The following is a 24,541-nucleotide window of genomic DNA, read 5'->3' on the forward strand; positions in this document are numbered from 1 at the left end:
TGTCCGCTGGGGCAGAGCTCGGCGTGCGGCGTCCGCTGGGGCAGAGCTCGGCGTGCGGTGTCCGCTGGAGCAGAGCTCGGCGTGCGGTGTCCGCTGGGGCAGAGCTCGGCGTGCGGTGTCTGCTGGGGCAGAGCTCGGCGTGCGGTGTCCGCTGGAGCAAAGCTCGGCATGCGGTGTCTGCTGGGGCAGAGCTCGGCGTGCGGTGTCTGCTGGGGCAGAGCTCGGCGTGCGATGTCCGCTGGGGCAGAGCTCGGCGTGCGGTGTCCGCTGGGGCAGAGCTCGGCGTGCGGTGTCCGCTGGGGCAGAGCTCGGCGTGCGGTGTCCGCTGGAGCAAAGCTCGGCATGCGGTGTCCGCTGGGGCAGAGCTCGGCGTGCGGTGTCCGCTGGGGCAGAGCTCGGCGTGCGGTGTCCGCTGGGGCAGAGCTCGGCGTGCGGTGTCCGCTGGAGCAGAGCTCGGCGTGCGGCGTCCGCTGGGGCAGAGCTCGGCGTGCGGTGTCTGCTGGGGCAGAGCTCGGCGTGCGGTGTCTGCTGGGGCAGAGCTCGGCGTGCGGTGTCTGCTGGGGCAGAGCTCGGCGTGCGGTGTCTGCTGGGGCAGAGCTCGGCGTGCGGTGTCTGCTGGGGCAGAGCTCGGCGTGCGGCGTCCGCTGGAGCAAAGCTCAGTGCGGTGGCAGCAAACGATGGTTGCTTGACAACCAGAAACATGGCGCTCATCACGTGACTTGAAGCCACTCTGCCTCAGGTTGTGCATGAGCTCACCTTCTGCCTCCGCCTTCTTCTGCTTTCCACCAATGAGAGGAAGGGAAGAAGGGAAGGGAGTAAGGACAGAGGATGGAGGGTTGTAATTGGTACCGGTGTTTTGAGGGGCGGGGCTAGAGGGAGGGTGCTGTGCGGCTGGAGGTGAAGCTCAGTAGCAGGTTGGAGAAGACCGGAGCAGGAGCGCAGGAGGTGAGAGGGGACCGGGGCTGCGGGATGGAGGAGCGGACAGAGGGGACCGGGGCTGCGGGGATGGAGGAGCGGAGAGAGGGGACCGGGGCTGCGGGATGGAGGAGCGGACAGAGGGGACCGGGGCTGCGGGGATGGAGGAGCGGAGAGAGGGGACCGGGGCTGCGGGGATGGAGGAGCGGAGAGAGGGGACCGGGGCTGCGCGTGTAAAGACTGTCATGTGCAGAATATTCTGTAATATTATATTATTATTATTATACCCCCGTCCTGTGTGTGTGTGACGCCTGTCCTATATGGCGTTAGACCCCCGTCCTCTGTGTGTGTGTGTGACGCCTGTCCTATATGGCGTTAGACCCCCGTCCTGTGTGTGTGTGTGACGCCTGTCCTATATGGCGTTAGACCCCCGTCCTCTGTGTGTGTGTGACGCCTGTCCTATATGGCGTTAGACCCCCGTCCTCTGTGTGTGTGTGACGCCTGTCCTATATGGCGTTAGACCCCCGTCCTCTGTGTGTGTGTGACGCCTGTCCTATATGGCGTTAGACCCCCGTCCTCTGTGTGTGTGTGACGCCTGTCCTATATGGCGTTAGACCCCCGTCCTGTGTGTGTGTGACACCTGTCCTATATGGCGTTAGACCCCCGTCCTGTGTGTGTGACGCCTGTCCTATATGGCGTTAGACCCCCGTCCTCTGTGTGTGTGTGACGCCTGTCCTATATGGCGTTAGACCCCCGTCCTCTGTGTGTGTGTGTGTGACGCCTGGCCTATATGGCGTTAGACCCCCGTCCTCTGTGTGTGTGTGTGACGCCTGGCCTATATGGCGTTAGACCCCCGTCCTCTGTGTGACGCCTGGCCTATATGGCGTTAGACCCCCGTCCTCTGTGTGACGCCTGGCCTATATGGCGTTAGACCCCCGTCCTCTGTGTGACGCCTGGCCTATATGGCGTTAGACCCCCGTCCTGTGTGTGACGCCTGGCCTATATGGCGTTAGACCCCCGTCCTGTGTGTGACGCCTGGCCTATATGGCGTTAGACCCCCGTCCTGTGTGTGACGCCTGGCCTATATGGCGTTAGACCCCCGTCCTGTGTGTGACGCCTGGCCTATATGGCGTTAGACCCCCGTCCTGTGTGTGTGTGACGCCTGGCCTATATGGCGTTAGACCCCCGTCCTGTGTGTGTGTGACGCCTGGCCTATATGGCGTTAGACCCCCGTCCTGTGTGTGTGTGACGCCTGGCCTATATGGCGTTAGACCCCCGTCCTGTGTGTGTGTGACGCCTGGCCTATATGGCGTTAGACCCCCGTCCTGTGTGTGTGTGTGACGCCTGGCCTATATGGCGTTAGACCCCCGTCCTGTGTGTGTGTGTGACGCCTGGCCTATATGGCGTTAGACCCCCGTCCTGTGTGTGTGTGTGACGCCTGGCCTATATGGCGTTAGACCCCCGTCCTGTGTGTGTGTGTGACGCCTGGCCTATATGGCGTTAGACCCCCGTCCTGTGTGTGTGTGTGACGCCTGGCCTATATGGCGTTAGACCCCCGTCCTGTGTGTGTGTGTGACGCCTGGCCTATATGGCGTTAGACCCCCGTCCTGTGTGTGTGTGTGACGCCTGGCCTATATGGCGTTAGACCCCCGTCCTGTGTGTGTGTGTGACGCCTGGCCTATATGGCGTTAGACCCCCGTCCTGTGTGTGTGTGTGACGCCTGTCGTATATGGCGTTAGACCGCCGTCCTGTGTGTGTGTGTGACGCCTGTCGTATATGGCGTTAGACCGCCGTCCTGTGTGTGTGTGTGACGCCTGTCGTATATGGCGTTAGACCGCCGTCCTGTGTGTGTGTGTGACGCCTGTCGTATATGGCGTTAGACCCCCGTCCTGTGTGTGTGTGACGCCTGTCGTATATGGCGTTAGACCCCCGTCCTGTGTGTGTGTGACGCCTGTCGTATATGGCGTTAGACCCCCGTCCTGTGTGTGTGTGTGACGCCTGTCGTATATGGCGTTAGACCCCCGTCCTGTGTGTGTGTGTGACGCCTGTCGTATATGGCGTTAGACCCCCGTCCTGTGTGTGTGTGTGACGCCTGTCGTATATGGCGTTAGACCCCCGTCCTGTGTGTGTGTGTGACGCCTGTCGTATATGGCGTTAGACCCCCGTCCTGTGTGTGTGTGTGTGACGCCTGTCGTATATGGCGTTAGACCCCCGTCCTGTGTGTATGACGCCTGTCGTATATGGCGTTAGACCCCCGTCCTGTGTGTGTGTGTGACGCCTGTCGTATATGGCGTTAGACCCCCGTCCTGTGTGTGTGTGTGACGCCTGTCGTATATGGCGTTAGACCCCCGTCCTGTGTGTGTGTGTGACGCCTGTCGTATATGGCGTTAGACCCCCGTCCTGTGTGTGTGTGTGTGTGACGCCTGTCGTATATGGCGTTAGACCCCCGTCCTGTGTGTGTGTGTGACGCCTGTCGTATATGGCGTTAGACCCCCGTCCTGTGTGTGTGTGTGTGACGCCTGTCGTATATGGCGTTAGACCCCCGTCCTGTGTGTGACGCCTGTCGTATATGGCGTTAGACCCCCGTCCTGTGTGTGACGCCTGTCGTATATGGCGTTAGACCCCCGTCCTGTGTGTGACGCCTGTCCTATATGGCGTTAGACCCCCGTCCTGTGTGTGACGCCTGTCCTATATGGCGTTAGACCCCCGTCCTCTGTGTGACGCCTGTCGTATATGGCGTTAGACCCCCGTCCTCTGTGTGTGTGTGTTTGACGCCTGTCCTATATGGCGTTAGACCCCCGTCCTGTGTGTGTGACGCCTGTCCTATATGGCGTTAGACCCCCGTCCTCTGTGTGACGCCTGTCCTATATGGCGTTAGACCCCCGTCCTGTGTGTGTGTGTGACGCCTGTCCTATGTGGCGTTAAACCCCCGTCCTGTGTGTGTGTGTGACGCTTGTCCTATGTGGCGTTAGACCGCCGTCCTGTGTGTGTGACGCCTGTCCTATGTGTCGTTAGACCCCCGTCCTGTGTGTGTGTGTGTGTGTGACGCCTGTCCTATATGGCTTTAGACCCCCTTCCTGTGTGTGTGACGCCTGTCCTACATGGCGTTAGACCCCCGTCCTGTGTGTGTGACGCTTGTCCTATATGGCGTTAGACCCCCGTCCTGTGTGTGACGCTTGTCCTATATGGCGTTAGACCCCCGTCCTGTGTGTGACGCTTGTCCTATATGGCGTTAGACCCCATTCTTGTGTGTGTGTGTGTGTGTGACGCCTGTCCTATGTGGCGTTAGACCGCCGTCCTGTGTGTGTGACGCCTGTCCTATGTGGCGTTAAACCCCCGTCCTGTGTGTGTGTGTGTGTGTGTGTGTGTGTGTGTGTGTGTGTGTGTGTGTGATGCCTGTCCTATGTGGCGTTAGACCCCCGTCCTGTGTGTGTGACGCTTGTCCTATGTGGCGTTAGACCCCCTTCCTGTGTGTGTGACGCCTGTCCTATGTGGCGTTAGACCCCCTTCCTGTGTGTGTGACGCCTGTCCTATATGTCGTTAGACCCCCGTCCTGTGTGTGTGTGTGCCGCCTGTCCTATATGGCGTTAGACCCCCGTCCTGTGTGTGTGTGACGCCTGTCCTATGTGGCGTTAGACCCCCGTCCTGTGTGTGTGACGCCTGTCCTATGTGGCGTTAGACCCCCGTCCTGTGTGTGTGTGACGCTTGTCGTATGTGGCGTTAGACCCCCGTTCTGTGTGTGTGATGCCTGTCCTATATGGCGTTAGACCCCCGTCGTGTGTGTGATGCCTGTCCTATATGGCGTTAGACCCCCGTCCTGTGTGTGACGCCTGTCCTATATGGCGTTAGACCCCCGTCCTGTGTGTGTGACGCCTGTCGTATATGGCGTTAGACCCCCGTCCTGTGTGTGTGTGTGACGCCTGTCGTATATGGCGTTAGACCCCCGTCCTGTGTGTGTGTGTGACGCCTGTCGTATATGGCGTTAGACCCCCGTCCTGTGTGTGTGTGTGACGCCTGTCGTATATGGCGTTAGACCCCCGTCCTGTGTGTGTGACGCCTGTCGTATATGGCGTTAGACCCCCGTCCTGTGTGTGTGTGTGACGCCTGTCGTATATGGCGTTAGACCCCCGTCCTGTGTGTGTGTGTGACGCCTGTCGTATATGGCGTTAGACCCCCGTCCTGTGTGTGTGTGTGACGCCTGTCGTATATGGCGTTAGACCCCCGTCCTGTGTGTGTGTGTGTGTGTGTGACGCCTGTCGTATATGGCGTTAGACCCCCGTCCTGTGTGTGTGTGTGACGCCTGTCGTATATGGCGTTAGACCCCCGTCCTGTGTGTGTGTGTGACGCCTGTCGTATATGGCGTTAGACCCCCGTCCTGTGTGTGACGCCTGTCGTATATGGCGTTAGACCCCCGTCCTGTGTGTGACGCCTGTCCTATATGGCGTTAGACCCCCGTCCTGTGTGTGACGCCTGTCCTATATGGCGTTAGACCCCCGTCCTGTGTGTGACGCCTGTCCTATATGGCGTTAGACCCCCGTCCTCTGTGTGACGCCTGTCCTATATGGCGTTAGACCCCCGTCCTCTGTGTGTGTGTGTTTGACGCCTGTCCTATATGGCGTTAGACCCCCGTCCTGTGTGTGTGACGCCTGTCCTATATGGCGTTAGACCCCCGTCCTCTGTGTGACGCCTGTCCTATATGGCGTTAGACCCCCGTCCTGTGTGTGTGTGTGACGCCTGTCCTATGTGGCGTTAAACCCCCGTCCTGTGTGTGTGTGTGACGCTTGTCCTATGTGGCGTTAGACCGCCGTCCTGTGTGTGTGACGCCTGTCCTATGTGTCGTTAGACCCCCGTCCTGTGTGTGTGTGTGTGACGCCTGTCCTATATGGCTTTAGACCCCCTTCCTGTGTGTGTGACGCCTGTCCTATATGGCGTTAGACCCCCGTCCTGTGTGTGTGACGCTTGTCCTATATGGCGTTAGACCCCCGTCCTGTGTGTGTGACGCTTGTCCTATATGGCGTTAGACCCCCGTCCTGTGTGTGTGACGCTTGTCCTATATGGCGTTAGACCCCCGTCCTGTGTGTGACGCTTGTCCTATGTGGCGTTAGACCCCCGTCCTGTGTGTGACGCTTGTCCTATGTGGCGTTAGACCGCCGTCCTGTGTGTGTGACGCCTGTCCTATGTGGCGTTAAACCCCCGTCCTGTGTGTGTGTGTGTGTGTGATGCCTGTCCTATGTGGCGTTAGACCGCCGTCCTGTGTGTGTGACGCCTGTCCTATGTGGCGTTAAACCCCCGTCCTGTGTGTGTGTGTGTGATGCCTGTCCTATGTGGCGTTAGACCCCCGTCCTGTGTGTGTGACGCCTGTCCTATGTGGCGTTAGACCCCCTTCCTGTGTGTGTGACGCCTGTCCTATATGTCGTTAGACCCCCGTCCTGTGTGTGTGTGTGCCGCCTGTCCTATATGGCGTTAGACCCCCGTCCTGTGTGTGTGTGACGCCTGTCCTGTGTGTGTGACGCCTGTCCTATGTGGCGTTAGACCCCCGTCCTGTGTGTGTGTGACGCTTGTCGTATGTGGCGTTAGACCCCCGTTCTGTGTGTGTGATGCCTGTCCTATATGGCGTTAGACCCCCGTCGTGTGTGTGATGCCTGTCCTATATGGCGTTAGACCCCCGTCCTGTGTGTGACGCCTGTCCTATATGGCGTTAGACCCCCGTCCTGTGTGTGTGACGCCTGTCGTATATGGCGTTAGACCCCCGTCCTGTGTGTGTGTGTGACGCCTGTCGTATATGGCGTTAGACCCCCGTCCTGTGTGTGTGTGTGTGTGACGCCTGTCGTATATGGCGTTAGACCCCCGTCCTGTGTGTGTGACGCCTGTCGTATATGGCGTTAGACCCCCGTCCTGTGTGTGTGTGTGTGACGCCTGTCGTATATGGCGTTAGACCCCCGTCCTGTGTGTGTGTGTGACGCCTGTCGTATATGGCGTTAGACCCCCGTCCTGTGTGTGTGTGTGACGCCTGTCGTATATGGCGTTAGACCCCCGTCCTGTGTGTGACGCCTGTCCTATATGGCGTTAGACCCCCGTCCTGTGTGTGACGCCTGTCCTATATGGCGTTAGACCCCCGTCCTGTGTGTGACGCCTGTCCTATATGGCGTTAGACCCCCGTCCTCTGTGTGACGCCTGTCCTATATGGCGTTAGACCCCCGTCCTCTGTGTGTGTGTGTTTGACGCCTGTCCTATATGGCGTTAGACCCCCGTCCTCTGTGTGACGCCTGTCCTATATGGCGTTAGACCCCCGTCCTGTGTGTGTGTGTGACGCCTGTCCTATGTGGCGTTAAACCCCCGTCCTGTGTGTGTGTGTGTGACGCTTGTCCTATGTGGCGTTAGACCGCCGTCCTGTGTGTGTGACGCCTGTCCTATGTGTCGTTAGACCCCCGTCGTGTGTGTGTGTGTGTGTGTGTGTGTGTGTGTGACGCCTGTCCTATATGGCTTTAGACCCCCTTCCTGTGTGTGTGACGCCTGTCCTATATGGCGTTAGACCCCCGTCCTGTGTGTGTGACGCCTGTCCTATATGGCGTTAGACCCCCGTCCTGTGTGTGTGACGCTTGTCCTATATGGCGTTAGACCCCCGTCCTGTGTGTGACGCTTGTCCTATATGGCGTTAGACCCCCGTCCTGTGTGTGACGCTTGTCCTATATGGCGTTAGACCCCATTCTTGTGTGTGTGTGTGTGTGTGACGCCTGTCCTATGTGGCGTTAGACCGCCGTCCTGTGTGTGTGACGCCTGTCCTATGTGGCGTTAAACCCCCGTCCTGTGTGTGTGTGTGTGTGTGATGCCTGTCCTATGTGGCGTTAGACCCCCGTCCTGTGTGTGTGACGCTTGTCCTATGTGGCGTTAGACCCCCTTCCTGTGTGTGTGACGCCTGTCCTATGTGGCGTTAGACCCCCTTCCTGTGTGTGTGACGCCTGTCCTATATGTCGTTAGACCCCCGTCCTGTGTGTGTGTGTGCCGCCTGTCCTATATGGCGTTAGACCCCCGTCCTGTGTGTGTGTGACGCCTGTCCTATGTGGCGTTAGACCCCCGTCCTGTGTGTGTGACGCCTGTCCTATGTGGCGTTAGACCCCCGTCCTGTGTGTGTGTGACGCTTGTCGTATGTGGCGTTAGACCCCCGTTCTGTGTGTGTGATGCCTGTCCTATATGGCGTTAGACCCCCGTCGTGTGTGTGATGCCTGTCCTATATGGCGTTAGACCCCCGTCCTGTGTGTGACGCCTGTCCTATATGGCGTTAGACCCCCGTCGTGTGTGTGATGCCTGTCCTATATGGCGTTAGACCCCCGTCCTGTGTGTGACGCCTGTCCTATATGGCGTTAGACCCCCGTCCTGTGTGTGACGCCTGTCCTATATGGCGTTAGACCCCCGTCCTGTGTGTGTGACGCTTGTCCTATATGGCGTTAGACCCCCGTCCTGTGTGTGACGCTTGTCCTATATGGCGATAGACCCCCGTCCTGTGTGTGACGCTTGTCCTATATGGCGTTAGACCCCATTCTTGTGTGTGTGTGTGTGTGTGACGCATGTCCTATGTGGCGTTAGACCGCCGTCCTGTGTGTGTGACGCCTGTCCTATGTGGCGTTAGACCCCCGTCCTGTGTGTGTGACGCTTGTCCTATGTGGCGTTAGACCCCCTTCCTGTGTGTGTGACGCCTGTCCTATGTGGCGTTAGACCCCCTTCCTGTGTGTGTGACGCCTGGCCTATATGGCGTTAGACCCCCGTCCTGTGTGTGTGTGACGCCTGGCCTATATGGCGTTAGACCCCCGTCCTGTGTGTGTGTGACGCCTGGCCTATATGGCGTTAGACCCCCGTCCTGTGTGTGTGTGACGCCTGGCCTATATGGCGTTAGACCCCCGTCCTGTGTGTGTGTGACGCCTGGCCTATATGGCGTTAGACCCCCGTCCTGTGTGTGTGTGTGACGCCTGGCCTATATGGCGTTAGACCCCCGTCCTGTGTGTGTGTGTGACGCCTGGCCTATATGGCGTTAGACCCCCGTCCTGTGTGTGTGTGTGACGCCTGGCCTATATGGCGTTAGACCCCCGTCCTGTGTGTGTGTGTGACGCCTGTCGTATATGGCGTTAGACCGCCGTCCTGTGTGTGTGTGTGACGCCTGTCGTATATGGCGTTAGACCGCCGTCCTGTGTGTGACGCCTGTCGTATATGGCGTTAGACCGCCGTCCTATGTGTGACGCCTGTCGTATATGGCGTTAGACCCCCGTCCTGTGTGTGACGCCTGTCCTATATGGCGTTAGACCCCCGTCCTCTGTGTGACGCCTGTCCTATATGGCGTTAGACCCCCGTCCTCTGTGTGACGCCTGTCCTATATGGCGTTAGACCCCCGTCCTGTGTGTGTGTGTGTGACGCCTGTCGTATATGGCGTTAGACCCCCGTCCTGTGTGTGTGTGACGCCTGTCGTATATGGCGTTAGACCCCCGTCCTGTGTGTGTGTGTGACGCCTGTCGTATATGGCGTTAGACCCCCGTCCTGTGTGTGTGTGTGACGCCTGTCGTATATGGCGTTAGACCCCCGTCCTGTGTGTGTGTGTGACGCCTGTCGTATATGGCGTTAGACCCCCGTCCTGTGTGTGTGTGTGACGCCTGTCGTATATGGCGTTAGACCCCCGTCCTGTGTGTGTGTGTGACGCCTGTCGTATATGGCGTTAGACCCCCGTCCTGTGTGTGTGTGTGACGCCTGTCGTATATGGCGTTAGACCCCCGTCCTGTGTGTGTGTGTGACGCCTGTCGTATATGGCGTTAGACCCCCGTCCTGTGTGTGTGTGTGACGCCTGTCGTATATGGCGTTAGACCCCCGTCCTGTGTGTGTGTGTGTGACGCCTGTCGTATATGGCGTTAGACCCCCGTCCTGTGTGTGTGTGTGTGTGACGCCTGTCGTATGTGGCGTTAGACCCCCGTCCTGTGTGTGTGTGTGTGTGACGCCTGTCGTATGTGGCGTTAGACCCCCGTCCTGTGTGTGTGTGTGTGTGACGCCTGTCGTATATGGCGTTAGACCCCCGTCCTGTGTGTGTGTGTGACGCCTGTCGTATATGGCGTTAGACCCCCGTCCTGTGTGTGTGTGTGTGACGCCTGTCGTATATGGCGTTAGACCCCCGTCCTGTGTGTGTGTGTGTGACGCCTGTCGTATATGGCGTTAGACCCCCGTCCTGTGTGTGTGTGTGACGCCTGTCGTATATGGCGTTAGACCCCCGTCCTGTGTGTGTGTGTGACGCCTGTCGTATATGGCGTTAGACCCCCGTCCTGTGTGTGTGTGTGACGCCTGTCGTATATGGCGTTAGACCCCCGTCCTGTGTGTGTGTGTGACGCCTGTCGTATATGGCGTTAGACCCCCGTCCTGTGTGTGTGTGTGACGCCTGTCGTATATGGCGTTAGACCCCCGTCCTGTGTGTGTGTGTGACGCCTGTCGTATATGGCGTTAGACCCCCGTCCTGTGTGTGTGTGTGACGCCTGTCGTATATGGCGTTAGACCCCCGTCCTGTGTGTGTGTGTGACGCCTGTCGTATATGGCGTTAGACCCCCGTCCTGTGTGTGTGTGTGACGCCTGTCGTATATGGCGTTAGACCCCCGTCCTGTGTGTGTGTGTGACGCCTGTCGTATATGGCGTTAGACCCCCGTCCTGTGTGTGTGTGTGACGCCTGTCGTATATGGCGTTAGACCCCCGTCCTGTGTGTGTGTGTGACGCCTGTCGTATATGGCGTTAGACCCCCGTCCTGTGTGTGTGTGTGACGCCTGTCGTATATGGCGTTAGACCCCCGTCCTGTGTGTGTGTGTGACGCCTGTCGTATATGGCGTTAGACCCCCGTCCTGTGTGTGTGTGTGACGCCTGTCGTATATGGCGTTAGACCCCCGTCCTGTGTGTGTGTGTGACGCCTGTCGTATATGGCGTTAGACCCCCGTCCTGTGTGTGTGTGTGACGCCTGTCGTATATGGCGTTAGACCCCCGTCCTGTGTGTGTGTGTGACGCCTGTCGTATATGGCGTTAGACCCCCGTCCTGTGTGTGTGTGTGACGCCTGTCGTATATGGCGTTAGACCCCCGTCCTGTGTGTGTGTGTGACGCCTGTCGTATATGGCGTTAGACCCCCGTCCTGTGTGTGTGTGTGACGCCTGTCGTATATGGCGTTAGACCCCCGTCCTGTGTGTGTGTGTGACGCCTGTCGTATATGGCGTTAGACCCCCGTCCTGTGTGTGTGTGTGACGCCTGTCGTATATGGCGTTAGACCCCCGTCCTGTGTGTGTGTGTGACGCCTGTCGTATATGGCGTTAGACCCCCGTCCTGTGTGTGTGTGTGACGCCTGTCGTATATGGCGTTAGACCCCCGTCCTGTGTGTGTGTGTGACGCCTGTCGTATATGGCGTTAGACCCCCGTCCTGTGTGTGTGTGTGACGCCTGTCGTATATGGCGTTAGACCCCCGTCCTGTGTGTGTGTGTGACGCCTGTCGTATATGGCGTTAGACCCCCGTCCTGTGTGTGTGTGTGACGCCTGTCGTATATGGCGTTAGACCCCCGTCCTGTGTGTGTGTGTGACGCCTGTCGTATATGGCGTTAGACCCCCGTCCTGTGTGTGTGTGTGACGCCTGTCGTATATGGCGTTAGACCCCCGTCCTGTGTGTGTGTGTGACGCCTGTCGTATATGGCGTTAGACCCCCGTCCTGTGTGTGTGTGTGACGCCTGTCGTATATGGCGTTAGACCCCCGTCCTGTGTGTGACGCCTGTCGTATATGGCGTTAGACCCCCGTCCTGTGTGTGACGCCTGTCGTATATGGCGTTAGACCCCCGTCCTGTGTGTGTGTGTGACGCCTGTCGTATATGGCGTTAGACCCCCGTCCTGTGTGTGACGCCTGTCGTATATGGCGTTAGACCCCCGTCCTGTGTGTGACGCCTGTCGTATATGGCGTTAGACCCCCGTCCTGTGTGTGACGCCTGTCGTATATGGCGTTAGACCCCCGTCCTGTGTGTGACGCCTGTCGTATATGGCGTTAGACCCCCGTCCTGTGTGTGACGCCTGTCGTATATGGCGTTAGACCCCCGTCCTGTGTGTGACGCCTGTCCTATATGGCGTTAGACCCCCGTCCTGTGTGTGACGCCTGTCCTATATGGCGTTAGACCCCCGTCCTCTGTGTGACGCCTGTCCTATATGGCGTTAGACCCCCGTCCTGTGTGTGTGTGTGACGCTTGTCCTATGTGGCGTTAGACCGCCGTCCTGTGTGTGTGACGCCTGTCCTATGTGTCGTTAGACCCCCGTCCTGTGTGTGTGTGTGTGTGACGCCTGTCCTATATGGCTTTAGACCCCCTTCCTGTGTGTGTGACGCCTGTCCTACATGGCGTTAGACCCCCGTCCTGTGTGTGTGACGCCTGTCCTATATGGCGTTAGACCCCCGTCCTGTGTGTGTGTGTGTGACGCCTGTCCTATATGGCGTTAGACCCCCGTCCTGTGTGTGTGACGCTTGTCCTATATGGCGTTAGACCCCCGTCCTGTGTGTGACGCTTGTCCTATATGGCGTTAGACCCCCGTCCTGTGTGTGACGCTTGTCCTATATGGCGTTAGACCCCATTCTTGTGTGTGTGTGTGTGTGTGTGTGTGTGTGACGCCTGTCCTATGTGGCGTTAGACCGCCGTCCTGTGTGTGTGACGCCTGTCCTATGTGGCGTTAAACCCCCGTCCTGTGTGTGTGATGCCTGTCCTATGTGGCGTTAGACCCCCGTCCTGTGTGTGTGACGCTTGTCCTATGTGGCGTTAGACCCCCTTCCTGTGTGTGTGACGCCTGTCCTATGTGGCGTTAGACCCCCTTCCTGTGTGTGTGACGCCTGTCCTATATGTCGTTAGACCCCCGTCCTGTGTGTGTGTGTGCCGCCTGTCCTATATGGCGTTAGACCCCCGTCCTGTGTGTGACGCTTGTCCTATATGGCGTTAGACCCCCGTCCTGTGTGTGACGCTTGTCCTATATGGCGTTAGACCCCATTCTTGTGTGTGTGTGTGTGTGTGTGTGTGTGTGACGCATGTCCTATGTGGCGTTAGACCGCCGTCCTGTGTGTGTGACGCCTGTCCTATGTGGCGTTAAACCCCCGTCCTGTGTGTGTGTGTGTGTGATGCCTGTCCTATGTGGCGTTAGACCCCCTTCCTGTGTGTGTGACGCCTGTCCTATGTGGCGTTAGACCCCCTTCCTGTGTGTGTGACGCCTGTCCTATGTGGCGTTAGACCCCCGTCCTGTGTGTGTGTGTGCCGCCTGTCCTATATGGCGTTAGACCCCCGTCCTGTGTGTGTGTGACGCCTGTCCTAGGTGGCGTTAGACCCCTCCCCTGTGTGTGTGACGCCTGTCCTAGGTGGCGTTAGACCCCCGTCCTGTGTGTGTGACGCCTGTCCTATGTGGCGTTAGACCCCCGTCCTGTGTGTGTGTGACGCTTGTCGTATGTGGCGTTAGACCCCCGTTCTGTGTGTGTGATGCCTGTCCTATATGGCGTTAGACCCCCGTCGTGTGTGTGATGCCTGTCCTATATGGCGTTAGACCCCCGTCCTGTGTGTGATGCCTGTCCTATATGGCGTTAGACCCCCGTCGTGTGTGTGATGCCTGTCCTATATGGCGTTAGACCCCCGTCCTGTGTGTGACGCCTGTCCTATATGGCGTTAGACCCCCGTCCTGTGTGTGTGTGTGTGACGCCTGTCCTATATGGCGTTAGACCCCCGTCCTGTGTGTGTGTGTGTGACGCCTGTCCTATATGGCGTTAGACCCCCGTCCTGTGTGTGTGTGTGACGCCTGTCCTATATGGCGTTAGACCCCCGTCCTGTGTGTGTGTGTGACGCCTGTCCTATATGGCGTTAGACCCCCGTCCTGTGTGTGTGTGTGACGCCTGTCCTATATGGCGTTAGACCCCCGTCCTGTGTGTGTGTGTGACACGCCTGTCCTATGTGGCGTTAGACCCCCGTCCTGTGTGTGTGACGCCTGTCCTATGTGGCGTTAGACCCCCGTCCTGTGTGTGTGAAGCCTGTCCTATGTGGCGTTAGACCCCCGTCCTGTGTGTGTGACGCCTGTCCTACGTGGCGTTAGACCCCCGTCCTGTGTGTGTGACGCCTGTCCTACGTGGCGTTAGACCCCCGTCCTGTGTGTGTGACGCCTGTCCTACGTGGCGTTAGACCCCCGTCCTGTGTGTGTGACGCCTGTCCTACGTGGCGTTAGACCCCCGTCCTGTGTGTGTGACGCCTGTCCTACGTGGCGTTAGACCCCCGTCCTGTGTGTGTGACGCCTGTCCTATATGGCGTTAGACCCCCGTCCTCTGTGTGTGTGACGCCTGTCCCATATGGCGTTAGACCCCCGTCCTGTGTGTGTGTGTGACGCCTGTCCCATATGGCGTTAGACCCCCGTCCTGTGTGTGTGTGTGACGCCTGTCCCATATGGCGTTAGACCCCCGTCCTGTGTGTGTGTGTGACGCCTGTCCTATATGGCGTTAGACCCCCGTCCTGTGTGTGACGCTTGTCCTATATGGCGTTAGACCCCCGTCCTGTGTGTGACGCTTGTCCTATATGGCGTTAGACCCCCTTCTTGTGTGTGTGTGTGTGTGTGACGCCTGTCCTATGTGGCGTTAGACCGCCGTCCTGTGTGTGTGACGCCTGTCCTATGTGGCGTTAAACCCCCGTCCTGAGTGTGTGACGCTTGTCCTATGTGGCGTTAGACCCCCGTCCTGTGTGTGTGACGCTTGTCCTATGTGGCGTTAGACCCCCGTCCTGTGTGTGTGACGCCTGTCCTATGTGGCGTTAGACCCCTGTCCTATATGTCGTTAGACCCCCTTCCTGTGTGTGTGACGCCTGTCCTATGTCGTTAAACCCCCGTCCTGTGTGTGTGTGCCGCTTGTCCTATATGGCGTTAGACCCCCGTCCTGTGTGTGTGTGCCGCCTGTCCTATATGGCGTTAGACCCCCGTCCTGTGTGTGTGACGCCTGTCCTATGTGGCGTTAGACCCCCGTCCTGTGTGTGTGTGACGCTTGTCGTATGTGGCGTTAGACCCCCGTTCTGTGTGTGTGATGCCTGTCCTATATGGCGTTAGACCCCCGTCGTGTGTGTGTGATGCCTGTCCTATATGGCGTTAGACCCCCGTCCTGTGTGTGACGCCTGTCCTATATGGCGTTAGACCCCCTTCCTGTGTGTGTGACGCCTGTCGTATATGGCGTTAGACCCCCGTCCTGTGTGTGTGTGTGACGCCTGTCCTATATGGCGTTAGACCCCCGTCCTGTGTGTGTGTGACGCCTGTCCTATATGGCGTTAGACCCCCGTCCTGTGTGTGTGTGTGACGCCTGTCCTATATGGCGTTAGACCCCCGTCCTGTGTGTGTGACGCCTGTCCTATGTGGCGTTAGACCCCCGTCCTGTGTGTGTGACGCCTGTCCTATGTGGCGTTAGACCCCCGTCCTGTGTGTGTGACGCCTGTCCTATGTGGCGTTAGACCCCCGTCCTGTGTGTGTGACGCCTGTCCTATGTGGCGTTAGACCCCCGTCCTGTGTGTGTGACGCCTGTCCTATGTGGCGTTAGACCCCCGTCCTGTGTGTGTGACGCCTGTCCTATGTGGCGTTAGACCCCCGTCCTGTGTGTGTGAAGCCTGTCCTATGTGGCGTTAGACCCCCGTCCTGTGTGTGTGACGCCTGTCCTATGTGGCGTTAGACCCCCGTCCTCTGTGTGTGTGTGTGACGCCTGTCCTATGTGGCGTTAGACCCCCGTCCTCTGTGTGTGTGTGACGCCTGTCCTATGTGGCGTTAGACCCCCGTCCTCTGTGTGTGTGTGACGCCTGTCCTATGTGGCGTTAGACCCCCGTCCTCTGTGTGTATGTGACGCCTGTCCTATGTGGCGTTAGACCCCCGTCCTCTGTGTGTGTGTGACGCCTGTCGTATATGGCGTTAGACCCCCGTCCTGTGTGTGTGTGACGCCTGTCGTATATGGCGTTAGACCCCCGTCCTGTGTGTGTGTGACGCCTGTCGTATATGGCGTTAGACCCCCGTCCTGTGTGTGTGTGACGCCTGTCGTATATGGCGTTAGACCCCCGTCCTGTGTGTGTGTGACGCCTGTCCTATATGGCGTTAGACCCCCGTCCTGTGTGTGTGTGTGTGTGTGACGCCTGTCGTATATGGCGTTAGACCCCCGTCCTGTGTGTGTGTGACGCCTGTCCTATATGGCGTTAAGCCCCCGTCCTGTGTGTGTGTGACGCTTGTCCTATGTGGCGTTAGACCCCCGTCCTGTGTGTGACGCCTGTCCAATGTGTCGTTAGACCCCCGTCCTGTGTGTGTGTGTGTGTGTGTGTGTGTGTGTGTGACGCCTGTCCTATATGGCTTTAGACCCCCTTCCTGTGTGTGTGTGTGACGCCTGTCCTATATGGCGTTAGACCCCCTCCTGTGTGTGTGTGTGACGCTTGTCCTATATGGCGTTAGACCCCCGTCCTGTGTGTGACGCTTGTCCTATATGGCGTTAGACCCCCGTCCTGTGTGTGACGCTTGTCCTATATGGCGTTAGACCCCCGTCCTGTGTGTGAGACGCTTGTCCTATGTGGCGTTAGACCCCCGTCCTGTGTGTGTGACGCTTGTCCTATGTGGCGTTAGACCCCCGTCCTGTGTGTGTGTGCCGCCTGTCCTATGTGGCGTTAGACCCCCGTCCTGTGTGTGTGACGCCTGTCCTATATGGCGTTAGACCCCCTTCCTGTGTGTGTGACGCCTGTCCTATATGGCGTTAGACCCCCGTCCTGTGTGTGTGTGCCGCCTGTCCTATATGGCGTTAGACCCCCGTCCTGTGTGTGTGTGCCGCCTGTCCTATATGGCGTTAGACCCCCGTCCTGTGTGTGTGACGCCTGTCCTATGTGGCGTTAGACCCCCGTCCTGTGTGTGTGATGCCTGTCCTATATGGCGTTAGACCCCCGTCGTGTGTGTGATGCCTGTCCTATGTGGCGTTAGACCCCCGTCCTGTGTGTGTGACGCTTGTCCTATGTGGCGTTAGACCCCCTTCCTGTGTGTGTGACGCCTGTCCTATGTGGCGTTAGACCCCCTTCCTGTGTGTGTGACGCCTGTCCTATATGTCGTTAGACCCCCGTCCTGTGTGTGTGTGTGCCGCCTGTCCTATATGGCGTTAGACCCCCGTCCTGTGTGTGTGACGCCTGTCCTATGTGGCGTTAGACCCCCGTCCTGTGTGTGTGACGCTTGTCCTATGTGGCGTTAGACCCCCGTCCTGTGTGTGTGACGCCTGTCCTATGTGGCGTTAGACCCCTGTCCTATATGTCGTTAGACCCCCTTCCTGTGTGTGTGACGCCTGTCCTATGTCGTTAAACCCCCGTCCTGTGTGTGTGTGCCGCTTGTCCTATATGGCGTTAGACCCCCGTCCTGTGTGTGTGTGCCGCCTGTCCTATATGGCGTTAGACCCCCGTCCTGTGTGTGTGACGCCTGTCCTATGTGGCGTTAGACCCCCGTCCTGTGTGTGTGTGACGCTTGTCGTATGTGGCGTTAGACCCCCGTTCTGTGTGTGTGATGCCTGTCCTATATGGCGTTAGACCCCCGTCGTGTGTGTGTGATGCCTGTCCTATATGGCGTTAGACCCCCGTCCTGTGTGTGACGCCTGTCCTATATGGCGTTAGACCCCCTTCCTGTGTGTGTGACGCCTGTCGTATATGGCGTTAGACCCCCGTCCTGTGTGTGTGTGTGACGCCTGTCCTATATGGCGTTAGACCCCCGTCCTGTGTGTGTGTGACGCCTGTCCTATATGGCGTTAGACCCCCGTCCTGTGTGTGTGTGTGACGCCTGTCCTATATGGCGTTAGACCCCCGTCCTGTGTGTGTGACGCCTGTCCTATGTGGCGTTAGACCCCCGTCCTGTGTGTGTGACGCCTGTCCTATGTGGCGTTAGACCCCCGTCCTGTGTGTGTGACGCCTGTCCTATGTGGCGTTAGACCCCCGTCCTGTGTGTGTGACGCCTGTCCTATGTGGCGTTAGACCCCCGTCCTGTGTGTGTGACGCCTGTCCTATGTGGCGTTAGACCCCCGTCCTGTGTGTGTGACGCCTGTCCTATGTGGCGTTAGACCCCCGTCCTGTGTGTGTGACGCCTGTCCTATGTGGCGTTAGACCACCGTCCTGTGTGTGTGACGCCTGTCCTATGTGGCGTTAGACCCCCGTCCTGTGTGTGTGACGCCTGTCCTATGTGGCGTTAGACCCCCGTCCTGTGTGTGTGACGCCTGTCCTATGTGGCGTTAGACCCCCGTCCTGTGTGTGTGAAGCCTGTCCTACGTGGCGTTAGACCCCCGTCCTGTGTGTGTGACGCCTGTCCTACGTGGCGTTAGACCCCCGTCCTGTGTGTGTGACGCCTGTCCTACGTGGCGTTAGACCCCCGTCCTGTGTGTGTGACGCCTGTCCTACGTGGCGTTAGACCCCCGTCCTGTGTGTGTGACGCCTGTCCTACGTGGCGTTAGACCCCCGTCCTGTGTGTGTGACGCCTGTCCTACGTGGCGTTAGACCCCCGTCCTGTGTGTGTGACGCCTGTCCTACGTGGCGTTAGACCCCCGTCCTGTGTGTGTGACGCCTGTCCTACGTGGCGTTAGACCCCCGTCCTGTGTGTGTGACGCCTGTCCTACGTGGCGTTAGACCCCCGTCCTGTGTGTGTGACGCCTGTCCTACGTGGCGTTAGACCCCCGTCCTGTGTGTGTGACGCCTGTCCTACGTGGCGTTAGACCCCCGTCCTGTGTGTGTGACGCCTGTCCTACGTGGCGTTAGACCCCCGTCCTGTGTGTGTGACGCCTGTCCTACGTGGCGTTAGACCCCCGTCCTGTGTGTGTGACGCCTGTCCTACGTGGCGTTAGACCCCCGTCCTGTGTGTGTGACGCCTGTCCTACGTGGCGTTAGACCCCCGTCCTGTGTGTGTGACGCCTGTCCTACGTGGCGTTAGACCCCCGTCCTGTGTGTGTGACGCCTGTCCTACGTGGCGTTAGACCCCCGTCCTGTGTGTGTGACGCCTGTCCTACGTGGTGTTAGACCCCCGTCCTGTGTGTGTGACGCCTGTCCTACGTGGCGTTAGACCCCCGTCCTGTGTGTGTGACGCCTGTCCTACGTGGCGTGAGACCCCCCCGTCCTCTGTGTGTGTGTGCCGCCTGTCCTATATGGCGTTAGACCCCCGTCCTGTGTGTGTGACGCCTGTCCTATGTGGCGTTAGACCCCCGTCCTGTGTGTGTGTGACGCTTGTCGTATGTGGCGTTAGACCCCCGTTCTGTGTGTGTGATGCCTGTCCTATATGGCGTTAGACCCCCGTCGTGTGTGTGTGATGCCTGTCCTATATGGCGTTAGACCCCCGTCCTGTGTGTGACGCCTGTCCTATATGGCGTTAGACCCCCTTCCTGTGTGTGTGACGCCTGTCGTATATGGCGTTAGACCCCCGTCCTGTGTGTGTGTGTGACGCCTGTCCTATATGGCGTTAGACCCCCGTCCTGTGTGTGTGTGACGCCTGTCCTATATGGCGTTAGACCCCCGTCCTGTGTGTGTGACGCCTGTCCTACGTGGTGTTAGACCCCCGTCCTGTGTGTGTGACGCCTGTCCTACGTGGCGTTAGACCCCCGTCCTGTGTGTGTGACGCCTGTCCTACGTGGCGTGAGACCCCCCCGTCCTCTGTGTGTGTGTGCCGCCTGTCCTATATGGCGTTAGACCCCCGTCCTGTGTGTGTGACGCCTGTCCTATGTGGCGTTAGACCCCCGTCCTGTGTGTGTGTGACGCTTGTCGTATGTGGCGTTAGACCCCCGTTCTGTGTGTGTGATGCCTGTCCTATATGGCGTTAGACCCCCGTCGTGTGTGTGTGATGCCTGTCCTATATGGCGTTAGACCCCCGTCCTGTGTGTGACGCCTGTCCTATATGGCGTTAGACCCCCTTCCTGTGTGTGTGACGCCTGTCGTATATGGCGTTAGACCCCCGTCCTGTGTGTGTGTGTGACGCCTGTCCTATATGGCGTTAGACCCCCGTCCTGTGTGTGTGTGACGCCTGTCCTATATGGCGTTAGACCCCCGTCCTGTGTGTGTGTGTGACGCCTGTCCTATATGGCGTTAGACCCCCGTCCTGTGTGTGTGACGCCTGTCCTATGTGGCGTTAGACCCCCGTCCTGTGTGTGTGACGCCTGTCCTATGTGGCGTTAGACCCCCGTCCTGTGTGTGTGACGCCTGTCCTATGTGGCGTTAGACCCCCGTCCTGTGTGTGTGACGCCTGTCCTATGTGGCGTTAGACCCCCGTCCTGTGTGTGTGACGCCTGTCCTATGTGGCGTTAGACCCCCGTCCTGTGTGTGTGACGCCTGTCCTATGTGGCGTTAGACCCCCGTCCTGTGTGTGTGACGCCTGTCCTATGTGGCGTTAGACCCCCGTCCTGTGTGTGTGACGCCTGTCCTATGTGGCGTTAGACCCCCGTCCTGTGTGTGTGACGCCTGTCCTATGTGGCGTTAGACCCCCGTCCTGTGTGTGTGACGCCTGTCCTATGTGGCGTTAGACCCCCGTCCTGTGTGTGTGAAGCCTGTCCTACGTGGCGTTAGACCCCCGTCCTGTGTGTGTGACGCCTGTCCTACGTGGCGTTAGACCCCCGTCCTGTGTGTGTGACGCCTGTCCTACGTGGCGTTAGACCCCCGTCCTGTGTGTGTGACGCCTGTCCTACGTGGCGTTAGACCCCCGTCCTGTGTGTGTGACGCCTGTCCTACGTGGCGTTAGACCCCCGTCCTGTGTGTGTGACGCCTGTCCTACGTGGCGTTAGACCCCCGTCCTGTGTGTGTGACGCCTGTCCTACGTGGCGTTAGACCCCCGTCCTGTGTGTGTGACGCCTGTCCTACGTGGCGTTAGACCCCCGTCCTGTGTGTGTGACGCCTGTCCTACGTGGCGTTAGACCCCCGTCCTGTGTGTGTGACGCCTGTCCTACGTGGCGTTAGACCCCCGTCCTGTGTGTGTGACGCCTGTCCTACGTGGCGTTAGACCCCCGTCCTGTGTGTGTGACGCCTGTCCTACGTGGCGTTAGACCCCCGTCCTGTGTGTGTGACGCCTGTCCTACGTGGCGTTAGACCCCCGTCCTGTGTGTGTGACGCCTGTCCTACGTGGCGTTAGACCCCCGTCCTGTGTGTGTGACGCCTGTCCTACGTGGCGTTAGACCCCCGTCCTGTGTGTGTGACGCCTGTCCTACGTGGCGTTAGACCCCCGTCCTGTGTGTGTGACGCCTGTCCTACGTGGCGTTAGACCCCCGTCCTGTGTGTGTGACGCCTGTCCTACGTGGTGTTAGACCCCCGTCCTGTGTGTGTGACGCCTGTCCTACGTGGCGTTAGACCCCCGTCCTGTGTGTGTGACGCCTGTCCTACGTGGCGTGAGACCCCCCCGTCCTCTGTGTGTGTGTGACGCCTGTCCTATGTGGTGTTAGACCCCCGTCCTCTGTGTGTGTGTGTGACGCCTGTCCTATGTGGCGTTAGACCCCCGTCCTCTGTGTGTGTGTGACGCCTGTCCTATGTGGTGTTAGACCCCCGTCCTCTGTGTGTGTGTGACGCCTGTCCTATGTGGCGTTAGACCCCCGTCCTCTGTGTGTGTGACGCCTGTCCTATATGGCGTTAGACCCCCGTCCTCTGTGTGTGTGCCGCCTGTCCTATGTGGCGTTAGACCCCCGTCCTGTGTGTGTGACGCCTGTCCTATATGGCGTTAGACCCCCTTCCTGTGTGTGTGACGCCTGTCCTATATGGCGTTAGACCCCCGTCCTGTGTGTGTGTGCCGCCTGTCCTATATGGCGTTAGACCCCCGTCCTGTGTGTGTGTGCCGCCTGTCCTATATGGCGTTAGACCCCCGTCCTGTGTGTGTGACGCCTGTCCTATGTGGCGTTAGACCCCCGTCCTGTGTGTGTGATGCCTGTCCTATATGGCGTTAGACCCCCGTCGTGTGTGTGATGCCTGTCCTATATGGCGTTAGACCCCCGTCGTGTGTGTGATGCCTGTCCTATATGGCGTTAGACCCCCGTCCTGTGTGTGTTTGACGCCTGTCCTATGTGGCGTTAAACCCCCGTCCTGTGTGTGTGTGTGTGTGTGTGTGATGCCTGTCCTATGTGGCGTTAGACCCCCGTCCTGTGTGTGTGACGCTTGTCCTATGTGGCGTTAGACCCCCTTCCTGTGTGTGTGACGCCTGTCCTATGTGGCGTTAGACCCCCTTCCTGTGTGTGTGACGCCTGTCCTATATGTCGTTAGACCCCCGTCCTGTGTGTGTGTGTGCCGCCTGTCCTATATGGCGTTAGACCCCCGTCCTGTGTGTGTGACGCCTGTCCTATGTGGCGTTAGACCCCCGTCCTGTGTGTGTGACGCTTGTCCTATGTGGCGTTAGACCCCCGTCCTGTGTGTGTGACGCCTGTCCTATGTGGCGTTAGACCCCTGTCCTATATGTCGTTAGACCCCCTTCCTGTGTGTGTGACGCCTGTCCTATGTCGTTAAACCCCCGTCCTGTGTGTGTGTGCCGCTTGTCCTATATGGCGTTAGACCCCCGTCCTGTGTGTGTGTGCCGCCTGTCCTATATGGCGTTAGACCCCCGTCCTGTGTGTGTGACGCCTGTCCTATGTGGCGTTAGACCCCCGTCCTGTGTGTGTGTGACGCTTGTCGTATGTGGCGTTAGACCCCCGTTCTGTGTGTGTGATGCCTGTCCTATATGGCGTTAGACCCCCGTCGTGTGTGTGTGATGCCTGTCCTATATGGCGTTAGACCCCCGTCCTGTGTGTGACGCCTGTCCTATATGGCGTTAGACCCCCTTCCTGTGTGTGTGACGCCTGTCGTATATGGCGTTAGACCCCCGTCCTGTGTGTGTGTGTGACGCCTGTCCTATATGGCGTTAGACCCCCGTCCTGTGTGTGTGTGACGCCTGTCCTATATGGCGTTAGACCCCCGTCCTGTGTGTGTGTGTGACGCCTGTCCTATATGGCGTTAGACCCCCGTCCTGTGTGTGTGACGCCTGTCCTATGTGGCGTTAGACCCCCGTCCTGTGTGTGTGACGCCTGTCCTATGTGGCGTTAGACCCCCGTCCTGTGTGTGTGACGCCTGTCCTATGTGGCGTTAGACCCCCGTCCTGTGTGTGTGACGCCTGTCCTATGTGGCGTTAGACCCCCGTCCTGTGTGTGTGACGCCTGTCCTATGTGGCGTTAGACCCCCGTCCTGTGTGTGTGACGCCTGTCCTATGTGGCGTTAGACCCCCGTCCTGTGTGTGTGACGCCTGTCCTATGTGGCGTTAGACCCCCGTCCTGTGTGTGTGACGCCTGTCCTATGTGGCGTTAGACCCCCGTCCTGTGTGTGTGAAGCCTGTCCTATGTGGCGTTAGACCCCCGTCCTGTGTGTGTGACGCCTGTCCTACGTGGCGTTAGACCCCCGTCCTGTGTGTGTGACGCCTGTCCTACGTGGCGTTAGACCCCCGTCCTGTGTGTGTGACGCCTGTCCTACGTGGCGTTAGACCCCCGTCCTGTGTGTGTGACGCCTGTCCTACGTGGCGTTAGACCCCCGTCCTGTGTGTGTGACGCCTGTCCTACGTGGCGTTAGACCCCCGTCCTGTGTGTGTGACGCCTGTCCTACGTGGCGTTAGACCCCCGTCCTGTGTGTGTGACGCCTGTCCTACGTGGCGTTAGACCCCCGTCCTGTGTGTGTGACGCCTGTCCTACGTGGCGTTAGACCCCCGTCCTGTGTGTGTGACGCCTGTCCTACGTGGCGTTAGACCCCCGTCCTGTGTGTGTGACGCCTGTCCTACGTGGCGTTAGACCCCCGTCCTGTGTGTGTGACGCCTGTCCTACGTGGCGTTAGACCCCCGTCCTGTGTGTGTGACGCCTGTCCTACGTGGCGTTAGACCCCCGTCCTGTGTGTGTGACGCCTGTCCTACGTGGCGTTAGACCCCCGTCCTGTGTGTGTGACGCCTGTCCTACGTGGCGTTAGACCCCCGTCCTGTGTGTGTGACGCCTGTCCTACGTGGCGTTAGACCCCCGTCCTGTGTGTGTGACGCCTGTCCTACGTGGCGTTAGACCCCCGTCCTGTGTGTGTGACGCCTGTCCTACGTGGCGTTAGACCCCCGTCCTGTGTGTGTGACGCCTGTCCTACGTGGCGTTAGACCCCCGTCCTGTGTGTGTGACGCCTGTCCTACGTGGCGTTAGACCCCCGTCCTGTGTGTGTGACGCCTGTCCTACGTGGCGTTAGACCCCCGTCCTGTGTGTGTGACGCCTGTCCTACGTGGCGTGAGACCCCCCCGTCCTCTGTGTGTGTGTGACGCCTGTCCTATGTGGTGTTAGACCCCCGTCCTCTGTGTGTGTGTGTGACGCCTGTCCTATGTGGCGTTAGACCCCCGTCCTCTGTGTGTGTGTGACGCCTGTCCTATGTGGTGTTAGACCCCCGTCCTCTGTGTGTGTGTGACGCCTGTCCTATGTGGCGTTAGACCCCCGTCCTCTGTGTGTGTGACGCCTGTCCTATATGGCGTTAGACCCCCGTCCTCTGTGTGTGTGTGACGCCTGTCGTATATGGCGTTAGACCCCCGTCCTGTGTGTGTGTGACGCCTGTCGTATATGGCGTTAGACCCCCGTCCTGTGTGTGTGTGACGCCTGTCGTA

The 24,541-nt window shown here is 58.9% G+C and overlaps 1 protein-coding gene across 2 annotated transcripts in view; it reads left to right on the top strand.

Annotated features, from left to right (window-relative positions):
* The first annotated feature begins 859 nt into the window (after positions 1–859).
* The window catches only part of CGN (cingulin), a 75,730-nt gene continuing 52,048 nt past the window's right edge, over positions 860–24,541 (top strand). For both annotated transcript variants that reach the window (XM_073637343.1, XM_073637347.1), the window contains exon 1: positions 860–945. The gene's annotated coding sequence lies outside the window, so the exon portion shown is untranslated. The remainder of the gene's footprint in view (positions 946–24,541) is intronic.

Source organism: Phyllobates terribilis, unplaced genomic scaffold, assembly GCF_046119375.1.
Source record: "Phyllobates terribilis strain yellow unplaced genomic scaffold, ASM4611937v1 Scaffold_6__1_contigs__length_29720123, whole genome shotgun sequence".
Lineage (NCBI taxonomy): Eukaryota > Metazoa > Chordata > Amphibia > Anura > Dendrobatidae > Phyllobates > Phyllobates terribilis.